This window comes from Manis javanica, chromosome 8, assembly GCF_040802235.1.
Source record: "Manis javanica isolate MJ-LG chromosome 8, MJ_LKY, whole genome shotgun sequence".
Lineage (NCBI taxonomy): Eukaryota > Metazoa > Chordata > Mammalia > Pholidota > Manidae > Manis > Manis javanica.
In genome coordinates, this window is record NC_133163.1 from 6,813,902 (window position 1) to 6,832,563 (window position 18,662).

The window sequence follows — 18,662 nt, forward strand, 5'->3', positions numbered from 1 at the left end:
GGTCTGTTACACAAGCACTGGCCACACCTGGCCGGAAGGAGTTTCTCCATGCATCTGATTGTCTAATGTGTCCGATAGGAACTCGGGCATCTGAGGGGCGAGGTCCCTCTTCTGGCCCAGAAGACAGAAATGATGACAGAGAGTCAAGTTGTGCATGTTAGATTCTCCCCTCCCTTGATATTTAATTAACTCCATAATAGCAACTATAGCCTAGATGCCTTCTTATTTTTATGGAAGTGAAGAGAATGCAGATGGAAATAAGATCCACTTTCTGCAGGGTTACCTGCAGGTGAGAGGCACTGTGGTAAACACTTGACTGATTCCTCATTAATCCACTCAACAGTCCTAGGAGGGCAGTTTTATTATGTCTACTTTACTAATGAACAAATAAAATGAAGGGCAGTCAACTTGCCCCAGGTCACCAAGCTTCCCTGAGGATGATCCAGGAGCTCTGAACTCACCTCTGAGCCTCAAGCCCATGTTCTTCCCAATATCCTACCTCAACCAAAACACCCCGTACAGACCCAGGAGAGGCGGGGGCCGCATGTGGTCGCTTAGTGAACGCTCGAGTTTTCTGTTTTAGCATTAAATGGACTGAAACAGGAAAGGAAAAAGAAAAGAAAAGAAGAGACAAGAAAGGGAAGGAAAGGGAAAAAAGAATAGAAAAGGAAGGGAAAGAAAAGATCAGCAAACCAGGCTGTGGATTTTGTTTAGGATAAAAGCTAATTTCAGCAAAAAGGACAAATGAAGTTGCCTCACATTCTGACATGGTTTTCAGAACCCAGAGGTAATAGCAGCTCCTGTTCTGATTCAATCGTTGCATGTCAAGGTTGGGCCTTTGAATCCCTTGCATTTCCCTGTCCAGTACCTTCCGTGAGCTGTGTGTTCTCCTTCTCCTCCTCGGGAACCTGGGTCCCCTCTGAGAACGTCTCTGAGCCACTTGCCTATTGTGAAAAACAAAGTATGCACTGTGTTCACGATGAATGTATCCCAATGTCAAAGGCATAATTACTGAAACCACATGGAAACAAAAAATGATAATTCATGTGAGGCACCCAAGTCACTTAGGCTTCTTTCTCAGAGTATTTGAACAGCTTCCATCACAAGCAGCGGGGGCAAAAGGTTCTCTGTGAATTATCCCCAGGCGGGATGTGCGGTGGGGAGGCAAGGGGAGAGCCTCCCTGGGACCAAAGCTCGTGGCCTCGCCTCTGCCTCTGACCTTGCCTGGAGGGGCCTGGGAGGGGGCTCATTCATCTTCTGTTCCTACTTCATTTTCAAAATATGTTCTTGCAGCAGCCAGAACTCTTTAAAGAGTATGACTGTGTGTCTCTTTAGGAGGCAGGCGGTGGCAGATGGGTAAGTGTGAAATGTTATCTGGGATCTCACACCATGTGACATGCACAAAACACCCCTGGAATCACAGCTTTCAATTTATGGCCAAAGAACTGTGAGAGCATTTGGGTTTTGGAACTGGATGGACGGAATATCCAAGAGATGGCGGGGTGGGGTGCGGGTGAGCCTCTTTGGCAAGATGCCTCCCAAATCATCTAATTTATATCATCTTGAAAATGATAGGCAGCTGATAAATTTGGTCCTAGTCACTGTAAATTTGTATGCAACAAAACAGTAGTTGGAATAAAAATGTTTGGGATGGTACTTTCCCCTCAAAATTTTGTGTCTGTAACTGATACCTGGCTCAGCAGTTCAGGTACAAACAAAACCAGATAAGGAAACATACCAACAAAAGCAAAGCCAACTTTTGCTTTGTATTTGAAGATACACAGATGATCTGAAGATCATTAATACAGCTATTAATTCCACAAATATTCATAAATACAGATCACATGCCAGGCACTATCCTGACCCTGGAGGACCTCGGAGATATGCTTTCTCTTCAAAGGGATCTGAGCTAACAAAGAAAGCCTGGGGGGGACCCTGGATTTCCTCAGTGCTCAGAGGTGCTCACAGCTGCTGGAGCCCCACAGAGCTCTCTGGGGTCTTTGCCTTTTCCCGACACAGTCCTTGGCCCCAGGGCAGCCCTGGTCACAGGGTATGGATGGAAGGAATCAAGCCCATCTGGAGAAGGTGATGTCCATGCTGGACCCTGATGGGTGGATTGAAGTTTGCCAAGGACGAAAAGATCAAAACACTTTAAGGCAGAGACATAGAACTGCAGAGGTCAGGAGGCATGGGACGAGGAGGCCAAACTTCCCGATGCATCTTGGTCCCTTTGGGCTGCTGCAAGCACTTCCACAGATTGGCTGGCTTATAAACAACAGACAACTGTTTATCACAATTCTGGAAGGTGGAAGCCCACCCAGATCAGGGTTTCAGCATGTCTGGGTGTCGTCAGGGCCCTCTTCTGGGTGGAAGAAGACAGGTCACTTCTCCTTGTAGCTTCACTTAGGCAAAAAAATGCTAAAGGCCCTTTTATAAGGGCAGGCATCCCCTTCATGAGAGTTCCAGCATCGTGACCTTATCACCTCCCAGAGGCTCTACCTCCAAACGCCATCACACTGGGAGGGAAAGTTTCCACAGATGAATTTTGGAGGAACACACACATCAGCCTAAAACAAAATGGGAACAGTAGGAGACCCCTAATATGGAAGGTAGGATTCATGAGAGGAAGGACTTAAGGCAGACCCTCTGCAGGACCGGGGCACCCTCATCACCCTTCATCCTCAATACACCTTATCCTTGCAACTTGAGTCAGATATGGATTAACTAAAATAACTGAACTAAAATCTCCTAAATGTGAGTCCTTAGCATCTCTGATTTGAGTCTCCTTACAACCAATTTATCAGAGCCCACACAAAAGCCAAAACTGCATGGCACACACTTCAGAATCTTCAGCCTTTCTGGATTAATTCACTTAAAAAAAAAATTAAAGCAACAATGCTTTTTGGAGTTTTTCTCTCAGTTATTCCTATCCTTATATTCTAATATTTTAAACAGGTGAATCCCATGCCCCAGAGTCTTGCCTTAGGACACCAGAAATCTTTGATTTCTATGTAGCAAAACTACTTTCAGTATTTTTAACAACATTTCTTTAAAGACATTCTAATGTCTGTATAGTTGTTTACTCAATTTGAAAACTCAGTTTGGCTTCTTTTTTTAAATTTAGTTAAAACTCAAATGCTTCCTCATCCTTGCAGCAAGGTTGTTGGTGAGGACTGGTGTCCCCATTAGAACCCGAGTAAATGGTGGGGCAAAAATCTGTCCCAGGTCGTAATGTAAAGCAGCTGAGAGAGGAACTGATGGGAGGCCTGTCCTTCCCTCTGTCCAGATGTCCTCTCAGGGTTTTAAACTGGAAGAAAAGAAAATGACCTGATTCGAGACTGTTTAAGCAAGAAGGCCACTAACCATTCTGCATCGCACTTGTAGAGGGTCTGACACAGAGCATTTTCTCCCCTGCATTCCTGGCCTCTAACATGGGAAGAAAAAAGAGACCCAATTCTTTGCTCAGCTTCCCCATCCAGCCCAGTCTGCTTTGCGAAGATGAGCTGGGAGTCCTGCGAGACCTCAGAAGCGAGCTGTGGAGTCGTCACTGCTCCCTACCCCAGCTGCCCCCCTCATTTCCTAAGGGCTGACTCAGGTCGGAGTGCAGGAGAGCGGACGACCACAGACATCGAACTCTCCCAGACTCGTGCTGATGCTCAGTTCCTGAAGCATGAGTCATCCAGGAAAAATTAATAATGAAAATGGCTAATTTATAACTGGGCACATCCAAGAAAAGGGTGTGTGCCTGTGGAAGGAAAGGGTAATGGTGATTTTTCTCATTAACAGTGGAACTGACTTGAGTGATTAATCTACCACACGAATGAGCTATTTGGAAGGATCGTAAAGTCACTGTGCTGGACACAGGAGCGCAGGCTGGGGAGGCCATCAGCATTTAACCACCAGCTCAGGACTTCTGCTAGTGCCTTTCTGTCTGCCTCTCAGAACCCCCTGATTCCCAGCCTGATACCAGCTATGAAATCTAGCCTCAGAATGCTACAAGTGGAAGGTCTTTGGCACAGAGCTTCCCAGACTTTAACGTATGCATGTGTTACCCAGGAATGTTGTTAAAAAACAGAATCTGCTCTAGTAGTTCCAGGCTGTGGGGGGGGGGCCTGGGATGCTGCAAGTCCTCAAAGCCCCAAGGTGACACTGATGTCCTGGTGTCCCAGGGACCACACTTTGAGTGCCAAGGATTCAGAATATCTCTATGGCAAGTGCCTCACCCAGCAGAGCAGGAGACCAGGCCCTAATGGCAGGGAGATGTGTGGGGGCCCCAGCACTCAGTGAGCCCTTGGCAGGGTGGGTACTTGGTTGTTTCCAGGGCCTCCTGTCATTAGGGTAGCAAGTACGTCCCTCCTTCTCTGAACCTGGCTGCTCCTTGATATCTCTAGTTTATACATCTATAGCCTGGGCAGAGAGAATCCTATTTTCCAACTGGAGGCAAGATATATAGTTACAAAGACAGACACCTTAGGTTCAGGTCTGGGTGGGAATCTCAGCTCTATAACCATCCATCATTAATCTATAGCATCTCTTTGAAATGGGCAAGTCATCCAATGTCTTTGGGATGCAGTCTTGGCATTTAAAAAATGATTAGTGTTTACCTCTCAGGGTAGTTGTGAGACTAAATCTGGAGGTGGTATGCACCCAGGACCTGGCTCAGAGCTGGCTTAGCTCATGCTTAGCTCAACCCTCTCCATTTAAACCCTTAAGATTCAGATTGGCAGGTCTCATTTTTAATGCGGGCATCTGTTCCAGGTGGAAAGGCACACTGAAGGACGTGTAGTCCACGCCTTGCAATTCTGTGGGCAGCACACGCCCCTTTGTGTATGCAGCCTTTCATAGGTTATCAATCAAGGAGGAGCATGTGGCCCAGAAATCGCAAGCGACCTTAACTGGTCTCCAGTGCTTGTAGACAATCGAAGTATCATGTAGGTCTCTGATTCCCCAGCTGTGAATCTTCTGGCTATGGCCCCTGACTTCCAGTTACAAGTTGATTTCCAACCATGGTTTCTTATTATCACCTTGTTTCAGGACCCAGATAAGATGCCTGCACCTTCACTGCGATGATCAGTGCACATCCTGGGCTACACACTCTGGTCCAGCTGAGCTGATCTATGGAGTTCAAGTCCAAAGATAATTTCACATGCGTATGTAAAACACTTGGTACCTTGACATCTTTTACATAAATGGCAATGAGCAATCCTTGGCCAAGATTCTATCTGTCCTTAGTATTAATACGGCTATTATTACAGAGCTTTCAGTTGCAGTGTTTTGTCCCACCTCTCTCTTCCTTTCTTTCCCCCCCTCCAAGATGCATGCATAGATTAATTTCTCCTGATGAAATGACTTGCTCCTTTTAGTCAAACTCCTACACTACCAAAATGACAGCCAGTTAAGGAAATTGCTAGGCTTTTGGCAGTTTTTGAGGTTTCTAGGGGGATCGGAGGTAGATACTTCATTTCTATGTCGAACCCTGAAGTAATATAGGAACTTTGAGTTTGCAGGTCTTAGTTCATAACAACACAGCACGGAATCTCAGGGCGCCATTTCTCGATTGCCCAGGAAGATTTTTTCTTGGCCCGCCTGGAAATCAGGGGGACGCTGACAGACACAGCAACTGTCAACTGACAGTGAAGGTAGAGGGTAGGGCTTTATTGTGGGATCGGACCAACTGCATCATTTGTTGGGTCTGTGACATAGGAAATTCATTCTTCCCTTTGAGCTTCACATCATCAAATGAAAGATGGAGATGATGACAACTGTCTCCGGCAGTAGTTGCGAGGGTTAGGTTATCGGACTCTGTATCTCTCATGTGCCTAGCAGAAAACGCAGAAAGGGATGCTTAATTCAGCACATGTCCGTTCTCCAGCCCCAAGCCCCCATCCCCTGCTCAGGCCACTCCTCTGTCTTCTGCAATCCCTGCTCTTACATAAGCGTGTCATATTTTCTGAGCTTAGTAAAACCAGGGTTGGACATACGACTCCAGTCTATGAGTCACACCAACAAAGCTCACGTCCAAATTATCTTGGTGGTTTTTATTTTTATTTTTATTTGTGCCCTGTTATTTCATTTTTATGGCATCCAGCATAAAGCTGAATATGTTTACATTCTGATCTCAGAAAGCAGGAAAGGTAAGATGTTCACTTAAATTTAATTATAGGCCATGGAGTATGATTAAAACAGATGGTTTTAGAAAATATGTTGAATGTGTTTTTTCTTTCCTTTTTTTTTAAAGAAAAATAAACATTATGATTTTAGTGGCCTTCTTTCCCTAGGTTTCTTCTCTTCACTTGCATTTCTTTTTCTCTCCTCTCTTCCTAATTCGTTTCTGCCTTTCCTTTTATTTTCTGAAAGTGTCTGGATTTCCGCCAGTTATTATTATAAGCTGAATGCTTTGGCTTTGAGCCAAGATGCTGATAGTCAAGCATGAAGCCAAAATGGATGGTTTCTCTTCTGATTCTCCCTCACCCGCTGCATCCCACTGTAGCTGATGGGGGAGGAGAGGAAATTCTGGCTGCCCAAATTTTATAAATATGCTCCGATAGTTGGGAGAGCAGAGTCCTGGGGCATAAAAGGCGAGATGGTTGGAAAGGTGAACGTGAAGGATTTGGGGGTCCTTTCCTAGTCATTAGTTGTTAGTTGAGAATCAAGTTAGTCATCAGTCGAGGTCTGACAAAGGTACAGCGTGTGGTGGTTTCCATGTGGGATAAGCCACTTCAAGCCCAACCAATTTCAGGGAAAGGGACTGAAATGTCAAGGAAAAACATTGTCAATCCTTTACACTCACAGAAAATTCTTAGCCCTCATGTCCAAAGAAAGGGGTCTTCAGAACGAAAATCCTGAGAATGGGTATATGAGTTTTCCGCACTACTATAACAAATTACCATGAACCTAGTGGCTCCAAACAATACAGCTGTATTATCTTATAGCTCTGGAGGCCAGAACTCCTGAAATCGAGGTGTCAGAATTCCGAGGGAGACGCTATCCCCTGCCCATCCCAGCTTCCAGAGGCTGCCCACACTCCCTCCTGTGGCCCCTTCCAGTGATGGTATTACTCTGACCTGTTTCTACCATCACACCTCCTCCCCCTCTGCACCCATGGTCACACCACACGCTTTCTTTGATCCTCCAGCTTCCCTTCCAAGAACCTGTGTCACTATATTGGGCTCCTGTGGATAATCCAGGGATCATAAGAATCCCTCCTAAGATTCCTCATGTAATCACACCCATAAAGTCCCCTTTGTCATGTAAAGTACCAAATTCCCAGGTTCCCAGGATTAGGACGCACATCTCATTGAAGAGGTGGTGCTATTCTTTGCCAGAAGGAGCTTTGAGGATTCTCACTTGCTGGCCCCATTGTAACTCACATAAGCGCCAGAAATGGAAGGTTCCAGATGGCTACAGTCCTACCGATGCAGGCTATAGTATCCCTCTAATTTAGCTGAAGGGCGTCATGTGTACATTCAGGGTCTGGCTCGCCATTAGTGTATTCTAGCCTTAGTCATGCCCATGGAAACCAGGGCAAGCCCATCAGGGCTTGGGGGCATTGACTTCACTCCAGTCCATTTAGGGACAGCCAGTTGCACAAGGCAGGGGATAACTTGTCTCAGCTTCTTAGGCTTCTCCCCAAGTTTACACCTGTGTCTCTCACATTGTTCCCCCCGCCAACCTCTTCAGTCTCAGCTCCCCATTTCTCAATGCAAACTGACATTGGCCTGAAGGCTGAGTAGACCCATGCCAGTGCAGTTCAGAACGACCTTAGGCCAAAACATGAAAATGCCTAGGGACTGATTTCAAATCACACCTGGGCATCTTGAGATATGCTCCTCCCTGTAACATAACCACTGGGATAGAAGAAAATAAAAATAATTAAAAGAAGGGACCTCCACATCAACTCTTCCCTCATCCTTTATTCTCTTGCTGTTGTGTTAACAATTTCCACAGAGATGAGCTCCTCAAACTCAGTTGCTTTTAGGAGATGAGTTCAGAAAACCTTAAAATGCAGTTGTATGAAATGCATACAGGTACAAATCCTGAACATCACATATGCAGGAGCTTCACATCTCAACCCCATTCAAAACATGACATGCAGAATCCCAATCATCCTGGATTTTTAAGCAACACTTTTTTTTAAGTGAGAAAATTAATATATTAGCAATTCAAAAACGGATGATCAAATCAGGGTAAAAAAAGGAGAAACATTATTTCTTGCAGGAGACAGGAGAGAGTTAGATTTCTGATGCTATGAAGAGTACACCTAGAAGTGTGTTAGTTTCATACATAAACTGGATATTATGCCTTTGTAATAACCTTTGCTCGATGAAGATATTAAAACTTCATGGTTTGAACATATTTCTGTACAACTGAATAAACAAAAGAATAGTGTTTATAATACTCCCCAGAGGAAAGGTTTAATATCTCTTCATTATTAGGGATGAGTGACTTAAATTATTTCTTCAGGTCTCCAAACAAACAAGATTGTTGGTCTTTCTGACATCCACGGGTATTAGAATATGGCACCAAGGCTATAGCTGACTTACAGAAAGAATGGTATTTTTCCTGAAAATCTGCTTTTGTGGTAAGGGAAGTTTCGGTATCATTTTGTGGCATTCTCATGTTCTTTATTTTTGTTCATTGTATGTTCCTTCAAAGCAAGCAAAAGAGACTATGAGGCTCTTCTTAAAGACAGCAAAGACCCGTAGGGACTCTGCCCAGCTCTGCAGCCATACATGGGAAGAAGGAGCTACAGGGCTTGGACAATGGAGAGTGACTACAGAAGGAGAGGGGAAGTAGACTGAGGTACTGGTGCAGAACTGAGATTCGGCACCTTGTAAGAGGGTGCTTACGAAGTAACTGCTGCATCCCACTTGCCCTTTCTGTCATTGGCGGTGTCTCTGTTTTCTGGGTGGACTCCTTTCCTTCATGAACTGTAAGTCCTGTGTGCACTGAGGCCATTGTTCATCTTTGGTTCCCTCCAGTATGGTGGATGTACGTTAGGCTCCTGAGAGTGAAGAGTGAATGAATGACAAGAGTTCCTTGGTAGATACTTTCCTAGTAGATTTCACAGTGAGTGGACTACACTAGTTAATAAATACTAGCTACTAATACATGTTCTTTGTCCACTAAAACTTTCCTTCCCTGTGCAGTTTTGATGGTGCATTGCTAAGCCTGCAAGTTGATGAAATAGGATTTATAAGGAACCCTAAATGGCACCTAGGGCATTTTCAATATGATGCACTGAACTGACCATTGGGTGTTAATTAAATTCAAAATTCCTCAGCTCTCAAAGGGAAAACTGGCAGCAAAGATTAAAGCTTCCAGCAAAGATAATTGACAATTAATTTGTCAATTGCTCATGATTGACCTAAAACTGTTCAATTCAATCAATTATAAAGGCATGTACTTTATCCCCAGAATGTATAATCTATACTTCAGATATACAGTCAATCCTTAAATGTAAAGATACATTCCAACTTAGTTTTTGTTTTAAAGAAGGCCCTGGCAGGCTCCTGTTGGGTATGAATCTGCTCTCTGCCCACACTCAGATAATATTTGTCTTTGTGAACACATATAATCTATTTTATGAATATGAATCCCTAATCTTAAATCTACTAACTGGAGTAGGGATCCTCACTCCTATCCTTGATACCATGTTTCCTTCAGATCCTCTGATGTATTGTCTTCTCTAATGGAGGTCCATATTTCATCAGCCTTTGTCTTTGCATAAAATGCCTTTCTATTGACAAAGCAGGAAAATTGGCAAGGGACCCTGACTTGGAATAAAGACATCCATGTTGTCAATACAACTTGGCCTTATTACTTCTTCCCTCTGAGCCTGACTTTGCCCTTTGTGTAAACGGGGAGTTCAGATTCGATCATACCCAGCACCCTAACCTCCTGCACTCCCATCGTCATTCAACCTGGAAAGCTCTACATACACAGCTTGGTTGTTTCATGAGTTTGCTATCCAAACTTTTCAACAATTGAATCTTTTCTGTCACTCTTTTGGGGAAAAAAAATAAACCATATTTCTTGGCAGTCAAGGAAAATATCTCAAAGACATCCCTAATTATTTCTTTGCCTCCTGTTGGGATGACAACTGTTGGGAGAGAAAACAGAACATAGTATGGATCATATCAGAGGATCTGAATCTGCCTTCTCCGTCTTTAACAACTCTGAGCGGGTTACGTGACCTTTACAGTTTGATTCAGGCCCCCCCTCAAAATGTTGGAATACTGCTTTCTTTCAGAGCACTTTTTGGAAGAGAGCTAAAAGGAGGTTGTGTGTTAAAAGAATTTGCCACCCAAAAGCACATAACTAGCAACAAATGCTCTAGTCTTTGCCTTTATGGGCCACCCACAGACATGGTCATACCATTCCCTGGCTCACCACCACCTTCAGGATGGCAGCTTCTTTCTTTTCATCTCCAGCTTTGTCTCCCATATGTTCCCCTATCCGACAGGAAGCCTGTTCCCCAGCCATGGAGCCATCGTGCAGTCTTTGACTAGGTCACCCTCTTGCATACTTCGGAGACTTCCACATTCTTCTCTCTGCCTGGAGTATCCTTTCTCACTTCTTCCATCTGTTAAGTATTTCTGTCTCTTGTAATTTGTAAGAATTTTGTAAGAAGACGCCCCTACCCCAAATTATTTTATTCAAAAACAACAATAGTACAACCAAACGTTACTGAATTCGACGATGCATGAAGAGGGACGTACACCACGGTCACGTAGGATTTGTTCCAGCGATGCAAGGATGGTTGGCCGTCACAAATCAATCAGCATGATGTGCCACATTAACAGAAGGAAGGATGAAAATCATATGATCATCTCAATAGAGGCAGAAAAAGCATGTGACAAAATTCAACATCTATTTATGATGAAGACTCTCAACAAAGTGGGTATAGAAGGAATGTGACTAAACATAATAAAGTCCATATATGACAAACCCACAGCTAACATCATACTCTGTGGTGAGAAGCTGAGCTCTTTTCCTCTAAGATCAGGAACAAGACGAGGATGCCCACTCTTACTACTTTTATTCAAGGTAGTATCAATTAGGCAAGAAAAAGAAGTAAAGGGCTTCCAAATTGGAAAGCAAGAAGTAAAACTATCACTATTTGCAGATGACATGGTAGTACATAGAGAAAACCCTAAAGACTTCACCAAAAGCCTATTAGAACTAACAAGTGAATTCAGAAAGTCACAGGATACAAATTTAATATACAGAGATTGTTTCTATGCATTGATAATAAGCTGTATGAAAGAGAAATTAAGACAGTCCCATTTATAATTACATCAAAATGACTAAAATAGGAATACATTTAACCAAGGAAGTGAAAGTCTTATACTCTGAAAAGGCACTGATGAAAGAAGTTGAAGAAAACACAAATAAGTGGAAAGATACTCTATGCTCATGGAATGGAAGAATTAATTTCATTAAAATGTCCACACTATTCAGAGAAATGTAAAGATTCAGTGCAAGCCCTAACAGAATACCAGTGACATTTTTCACAGAACTAGAACAAAGAATCTTAAAATTTGTACGTAACCACAAAAGACACAAATAGCCAAAATAATCTTGAGATAGAAGAATAAAACTGAAGATATCACACTCCCTAATTTCAAACCATACCACAGAGCTATCGTAATCAAGACAGTGTGGTACTGGCATGAAAACATAGATCAATAGAACAGAATAGAGAGCCCAGAAGTAAACACACACATATATGGTCAATTAACCTATGACGAAGGAGCAAGAAAATGCAGTGGTGAAAAGACAGTCACTTTAATAAATGACATTAGGAAAGCTGGACAGCTACCTGCCAAAAATGAAACTGGACTATTTTATGCAACTTACAAAAACATATTTGAAATGGATTAAACACTTGAATGTAAGACCTGAAGTCATAAAACTCTTAGAAGAAAACATAGGCAGCATGCTCTTTGCTATCGTTCCTAGCAATATATTTTTTGCACCAGTCTCCTCAGGCAAGTGCTACCAAGAGATAAAATAAATAAACAGGATTATATTAAACTAAAAAGCTTTTGGGCAAAGAAACCATCAACAAAATGAAAAGGCAACCTACTGAATGGGAAAATATATTTGCGAATCATACATATGATACGAGGTTAATACCCAAAATATAAAAAGAACTTACACAATTTAATATAAAAAACCCCAAATAACCCAATTAAAAAATGGGAAGATGAATTGAATAGACATTTTTTAAAGAAGACATGTAGATGGCCAACAGGCACATGAAAAGATGCTCAACATCATTAATCACCAGGAAAATGCAAATCAAAACTTCAAGGCAATATCACCTCACACCTGTCAGATTGGCCATTATCAAAAAGACAAGAAATAACAAGGGCTGGTGAGGATATGGAAAAAAGCGAACCCTTGTGTACTGTCAGTGGGAATGTGAACGGGTGTAGCCACTTTGGAAAACAGAGTTGTGGTTTCTCAAAAAATTAAAAATTGGACTATCATATGACCTGGCAATTCTACTTCTGTAGAATTATCCAAAGAAAATTAAAATGCCAATATGAAGAGATATATGCACACCTATATTCATTGCAACATTATTTACAAGTACCAAGATACGGAAACAATGTAAGTGTCCACTGACAAATGAATGGATAAAGAAGATATGGTGCACATACACAATGGAATATTACTCAGCCATAAAAAGAATGAAATCCTGACATTTCTGACAACATGGATGGACTTAGTGGGTATTTTTCTAAGTGATGTAAGTCAGACAGAAAAATAAATACCATATGACTTCACTTATACATGGAATCTAAAACACAGCAATAACAATTACAACAACAAAACAAAATAAAACAGAAAAAGACTCATAGATACAGAAAACAAACTGTTGGTTACCAGGGAGATGTAGGCTTGGGGGGTATGTGAAATAGGTGAAGGGTAGTAAGAGGTACAAATTTCCAGTTATAAAATAAATCAATCGTGGGGATGTAATATACAGCATAGGGGATATAGTCAATATATTGCAATAAAACTTTTAATGGTGACAGATGGTCATTAGAATTGTCTTGGGGATCATTTCAGAGCATATAAAACACAAAAATCTCTTTGATGTATACACCTGAAACTAATAGATGGGTATCAATTGTACTTAAATAATTTTTGAAAATTACAAATACAGTTGAATTCCCCTGGTCCCCTTCACTGATCAATTTCATTTCCTCCAGAAAAGCAAGCACTAATTATTAATACCTTGATTAGTTTTTTGATAAATGTCTAAATATGCATGTTACCATATTGTGTTGTGAAGCATTTTAAAATTTTTATATATGGTATTATACTGCATGGGTATTTTTCAAGTTGCTTTTTTTCGTTGAATATAAGGCCAGAATCTCTTTACTAAAAACCAAATCATTGAAGTGTACAAAAATCAAATTTTTTTCCCCTAATGTATTTTCCAGTGAAATTTAACCTAACCTGAACCCATTAGGTGACAAAACATGACTGGAATTGATGCGAGGCTATTCATGGCCTTGATTTATTCCACTTCTATCTTCTTGGTTTTTTTTTTCCCAAAGGAGCATTAGTACATTTCATTTTGGTACTGGCCCAGGATCTTCTGTGGGTGTTATCAAAATATAGATACATGCCTTTCCGAAATTTCAAAAATAAGTAATAATTTAAAAATAATGAATACATCAGGTCCCTAAAGGTTTTGGAAAAGGAATTTGTATTGGGATGTTTTTGAGATCAATCCATTTGATTCATGAAGCTCTAGTGCATTAATTTTAACAGCTTTAACAGCTTGATAATATTACACTATATGATATGGCTCCATTTTCTTATTCAGTCTCAGGGTGATGGACATCAAAGGTATTACCAATTTTTCAGTTTTGAACAGAGCTGCAATATGATTCTGGTATATGAATCCTTGTGCAATGAATAGGAATTTTCTAAAAGTAGAAGTGTTGTTGCACAGGGTATATGCTTTTCTAGTTTTATTAGCTATCCAATGTACACATGAACTGTTAGGGCATGAAAGATTCCTTTTCTGCACATACTGGCAGACATTTGGGATTTGTGGTCTAGAAAATGGTCAACATTTGTATGTTCTCCATGCATGCTCAAAATGAACACTTAATTTCTAATTTTGAGGGTATAGGGTTCTATATATTTCATTATTATCACACTCAGTAATTACATTGTTTAAATATTCTAGACTTAATTATAATTTTGTCCCTGAGACATGAGTTACTGAGAGCAGTGTATTTCTGCTATGATGTTAGATTCTTCAGCTTTTTATTGCAATTCTGTCATTTCTTTTATATAATTTGAGGATATACACTCTGAATCTCAGTACCTTCCTGATCCATTTTTGTTCATACTTTTGAACTTCAATTTATTTTTATAATGTTAAAATAGATGCATTGTATTTCTTTTGGTTAATTTTGCCTAACATATTTTTTCCAGTTCTTTACTTCAAGGTTTAATAAATAATTATGTTTCTCACTTACTAATCTAGTCTGAAAACTTACTTTTTATCTGGAAAGTTAAATCCATTTACATTCATTTTAACTACTGATCTATTTGGATTTATTTATAATTTCTTATTTTATGTATTCTCTTTATTGTGTTTTCCATTTTTCTTTCTATCTTTCTACTGAATTGATGAAGTATTTTCTTTTCCTTTTCTTCCCCAATGAACTATAACTTAGCCATTCTACTACCATGCTTACATAGTCTCGCATACTTGACTTAATGTAGTTAAAAATTTTAATGAAATATTTCCTGACTTCTGGATAAAGACAAGGTCCTTCATTTTAATTATTATTGTTCAAAATTTTAATACCACATTGTTTCTGTTTGTGTGTTCGTGTGTGTCTTTCTGACATACATCTTTTAGTTATTCTTTCAGCAAGATTCTGTTTCTGGCAATGCTTATTTGTCTGAAAATGTCCTTTTCTTCACCTTCACGTTTGTATGACGGTTTAGCTGGTTACAGAACTCTTCTTGGACTCCTTTTATCCAGCAATTTGAAGATACGACTACTTATTCTCCTGTCTGCAATTGACTGTTCTTGTTCTTTTGATAATGTAGGTTATAATACATCTACCTTCCAGCTCACCAGTTCTCTTCATCTGGTTTTAATCTGCTATTAAATTTATGCTTTGAGTTTTTAATTTCAAAATTTTAATTTTTACTTTTGTGATTTGTAGTGCCTTCCTCGATAAATTTTCTGTTATTTTACTGAGTATCTAGTTCTTTGTTTTTAGTCTATTTTTTTCAGTGAAATACTTATTTTTTGGCTTTTATTAGATTGCTTTTTACTTAATTTCTCTGATATTTTCTGTCCTGTGGCAAAGATACCACTTACCAATAATACCAAAATGCTTACTCATTTGTTTGATCTCACATTACAAATATAGAGTGCTCTTAGAATAACAAGTTCTGTACAAGTCCAGCAGCCTAATATTAAGAAGCACAAGATTTTACTGACAGCCGTATTTACCTCTTTATCTTTTCCACTTTATTTTAAAGCTTTTATATGTATTACATCCACATACGCAGATTAGCATCAGACAATATTGCAATTTTGCATTCAATATTCCCTCATACTGTAAATAATTTGAATGGATAAAAGCACTCTATTGTATATACCCCAGTATTTGCCATTTCTGCAGTCCAAGTCGCCCTTTGTTATTCACCATTTTCTATCACTCTAAACAATTTCCCCTAACAGTTCTTCAAAAGTATATTTGCTGGTGACAAGTTCTCTTAGTTTACCTTTTTTTTAAATGAGAATATCCTTATTCTGTCCTTATTCCTGGAAGTTATTTTTGTTAAATAAAGAATTCTTGATAGATAGTTTTTTTCAACAATTTAAAACTGTTGTTCTACTCTTTCTGTTTCCACATAATTACTGAGTGTGACATAATGAGATATATAGAAACCTGTTCCCTCAAAATTTGAGATTAAAAGTTGTTCCATGATTTTTGATGGAAAATCCATAGTCATTTTGAATTATTTTTATTTTATATGTACTTACTTTTCTCTAGCTGCTGTAAAGATCTGTTTTTTGTAATTTATCTTCAGTTTTCAGAATTTTAAACCATATTACTGGACATGGTTTTCTTTCAGTTTACCTAGTTTGGGTTTTGCTGAACTTCCTGAATCTATAAATGTATGTCTCAAAATTGAGGAAGATTTTAGCCACCGTTTCTTCAACAATTTACTACCATATCTATTTCTTTGTCTTCTAGGATTTCACTGGTATAAAATTACATCTTTTAAACTTTCCCACGGGCCCCTGAGTTTCTGATCATTTAAAAAAATCTCTCCATTCTTCAGATTATCTAATATCTATTCATCTTCAAGCACATTGATTCTCTCCTATTTCATCTCCGTTCTGCTACTGAGACCATCCAGTGAATTCTTTCTATTTCAACTTTTTTTATTATATAGTTATATATAATAGTATATAGTTGTATTCAATATTATATTGGTTCCAAGTATACAATGTAGTGTTTCAGCAAGTATCTACATTATTAAATGTTCACCCCAATAAGTGTAGTTACTGTGAACAAAGAAAGCTGTAACAGTATTATTGTCTATATTCTCTATGCTGTACTTTCATCTGTGTGACTAATTTATATTATAATTGATATTTTATGCCTTTATTTCCTTAACCGATTTCACTCACTCACCCAGCTCCTCCCCCATGGTAACCACCTATCTTTTCTTTCTGCTTATGAGTCTATTTCTGTTTTGTTTGTTTTGTTTTATTTACTTACTTTTAAATTCCACATATAAACAAAATTATATGGTATTGTTTTAATTATTTTATTTTCTATACTGAATTTATCACATCTAAAATTACTATCACATTGATTTTTATTATTTCCATGTCTCTGCTCAGAACAGTTGTTTCAAAAGTGTTTGCCTTGACTTCAGGGATGATTTTATGATAGCTGCTTAAAGGTTTTATCTGATAATCTCAACATCTGGTTGATCTTGCTGTGGAATCTGATATCTGTCTTAGCCCTTTGGGATTGATAAGATTTTCCTGTTTTGTTTATATATATATATATATATGTATATGTATTTAAAAAGTAATTTGGTTTGTATCCTGGACATTTTGAATATTACTTTGTGAGCCCCTGGGTTCTGTTAAAATTCCCTGGAGAACACCGACTTTTGTTTTGATAGACAACCAACCTGATTAGGCTGAGACTGCAAGTTTTCTCTTACTTTCTGTGGCTGATGGTTCTAAAGTCAATTAAGTTTTCAAAGTCTTTGCTCTGCTGTTTGCATCTGCCCACACGTGTACCACCCAGGGGTAAGTCTGGAGTTTAGTCTGTGGTTTATTTCATGGTCTGGTTCCTAAAATCTTTTCTATGTTTCTTCAACTCTGTTCCATCCTTACGTGGCTCACGAGTAAATCTTGGGCTCCTGTAAGTTCATACATAGAAAATGGGGGGCTTCTTCTCATACCTCTCCCCCCTATGTTTTCCTTAACACTGACTTCCAGAGGTCAGTTTTTCCAGCCCCTCTGGCCAGGACAGGATTCTCTCTACAGTTTTGCTTTCCCAGGCTGTTGGCTAACTCCATGCAAGGGGGGCCACCTCTAGTGCAACATGGTGAGGAAAAAATGAAAGATTCTCTCCAATAAAATGGGTCCTATTTTGTAGCAATCCCCTCACAAAGAGGAAAGTCTTCTTTAGGGCTTTAGATGTCTGTGACTGCTACCATGGCAGTACAGTTCTGCTATTAGGGTTGCCCTCAGAACATGATTGGGAGAGAGAAAATATACTGTTTTTAAATGGTGAGACAGAAATTCCCCCATACTCTGCAACATGAAGGGTTTACTCTCCCCCTTTTCTGGCTAGAAATAGAAAATTTCTTCAAGAGTTCTTTCCACGTACACTGTACACTTGGTGATTTGATGCATCTTTGAATTAAAGTTGGGAGTTAGAAAAGAGGGAGAAAAAAGCCCTACAAATATCATTCTTATAATGGAAAGTTATTCACGTGTTTACTCCAGTTTATAACACCCTTGTTTTTGTTTAGTTTTCGGAACCCTCAGGTAGTTTCATTTTGTACTCTGCTAAAAAATGTAGTTGTTATTAGACAATAGTGGACTTATACCTTCTTGGTGAATGCTGGAATTAAAATGCAAAAAAAAAAATCCTTTTATTTCATGTTTAGAAATTGCTTTGAAAGGCTTTGATGTAATTTTGCTTTTAAACACATAAAACATTTATTTGATTCCAAAGCAAAAATCACAAAACAGTAGCGTTATGGGGTTGAACTGCGTCCCTTCAAAATCCATATGTTGAACTCCTACCCACAGTAGCTCAGAAAGTAACTGTATCTGGAGACAGGACCTTTAAAGATGTGGCTAAGTTAAAATTAGGTCATTACCTAATCCTGTCTGAATGGTGTCCTTAAGAGGAAATTTGGACATACAGAAAGACACTAAGGGTGTGCATACCCAGAGCCGATTATCATGTGAAGAGGGAGCAGAAAAGGTGGCCAGTGAAGGAGTGAAGCTTCAGAAGAAACGAGCCTGCTGACATCTTGACCTTGGACTTCCAGCCTTCGGAGCTGTGACACAATGAATTTCCATTGTTTAAGCCTCCCCTGGTCCATGCTTCGTTATGACA

General features: G+C 39.7%; 1 long non-coding RNA gene across 2 annotated transcripts in view; it reads left to right on the forward strand.

Moving 5' to 3' along the window:
- Window positions 1-18,662, forward strand: part of LOC108408464 (uncharacterized) — a 34,814-nt gene that overhangs the window by 11,223 nt on the left and 4,929 nt on the right. Inside the window, exons 3-4 of one of the 2 annotated variants that reach the window (XR_001856004.3) lie at window positions 5,035-5,150; window positions 8,656-14,446. This is a non-coding gene — a long non-coding RNA (uncharacterized lncRNA). Of the gene's footprint in view, window positions 1-5,034; window positions 5,151-8,655; window positions 14,447-18,662 lie in introns of those variants that run through there. The other variant, XR_001856005.3, reaches the window with a different exon arrangement.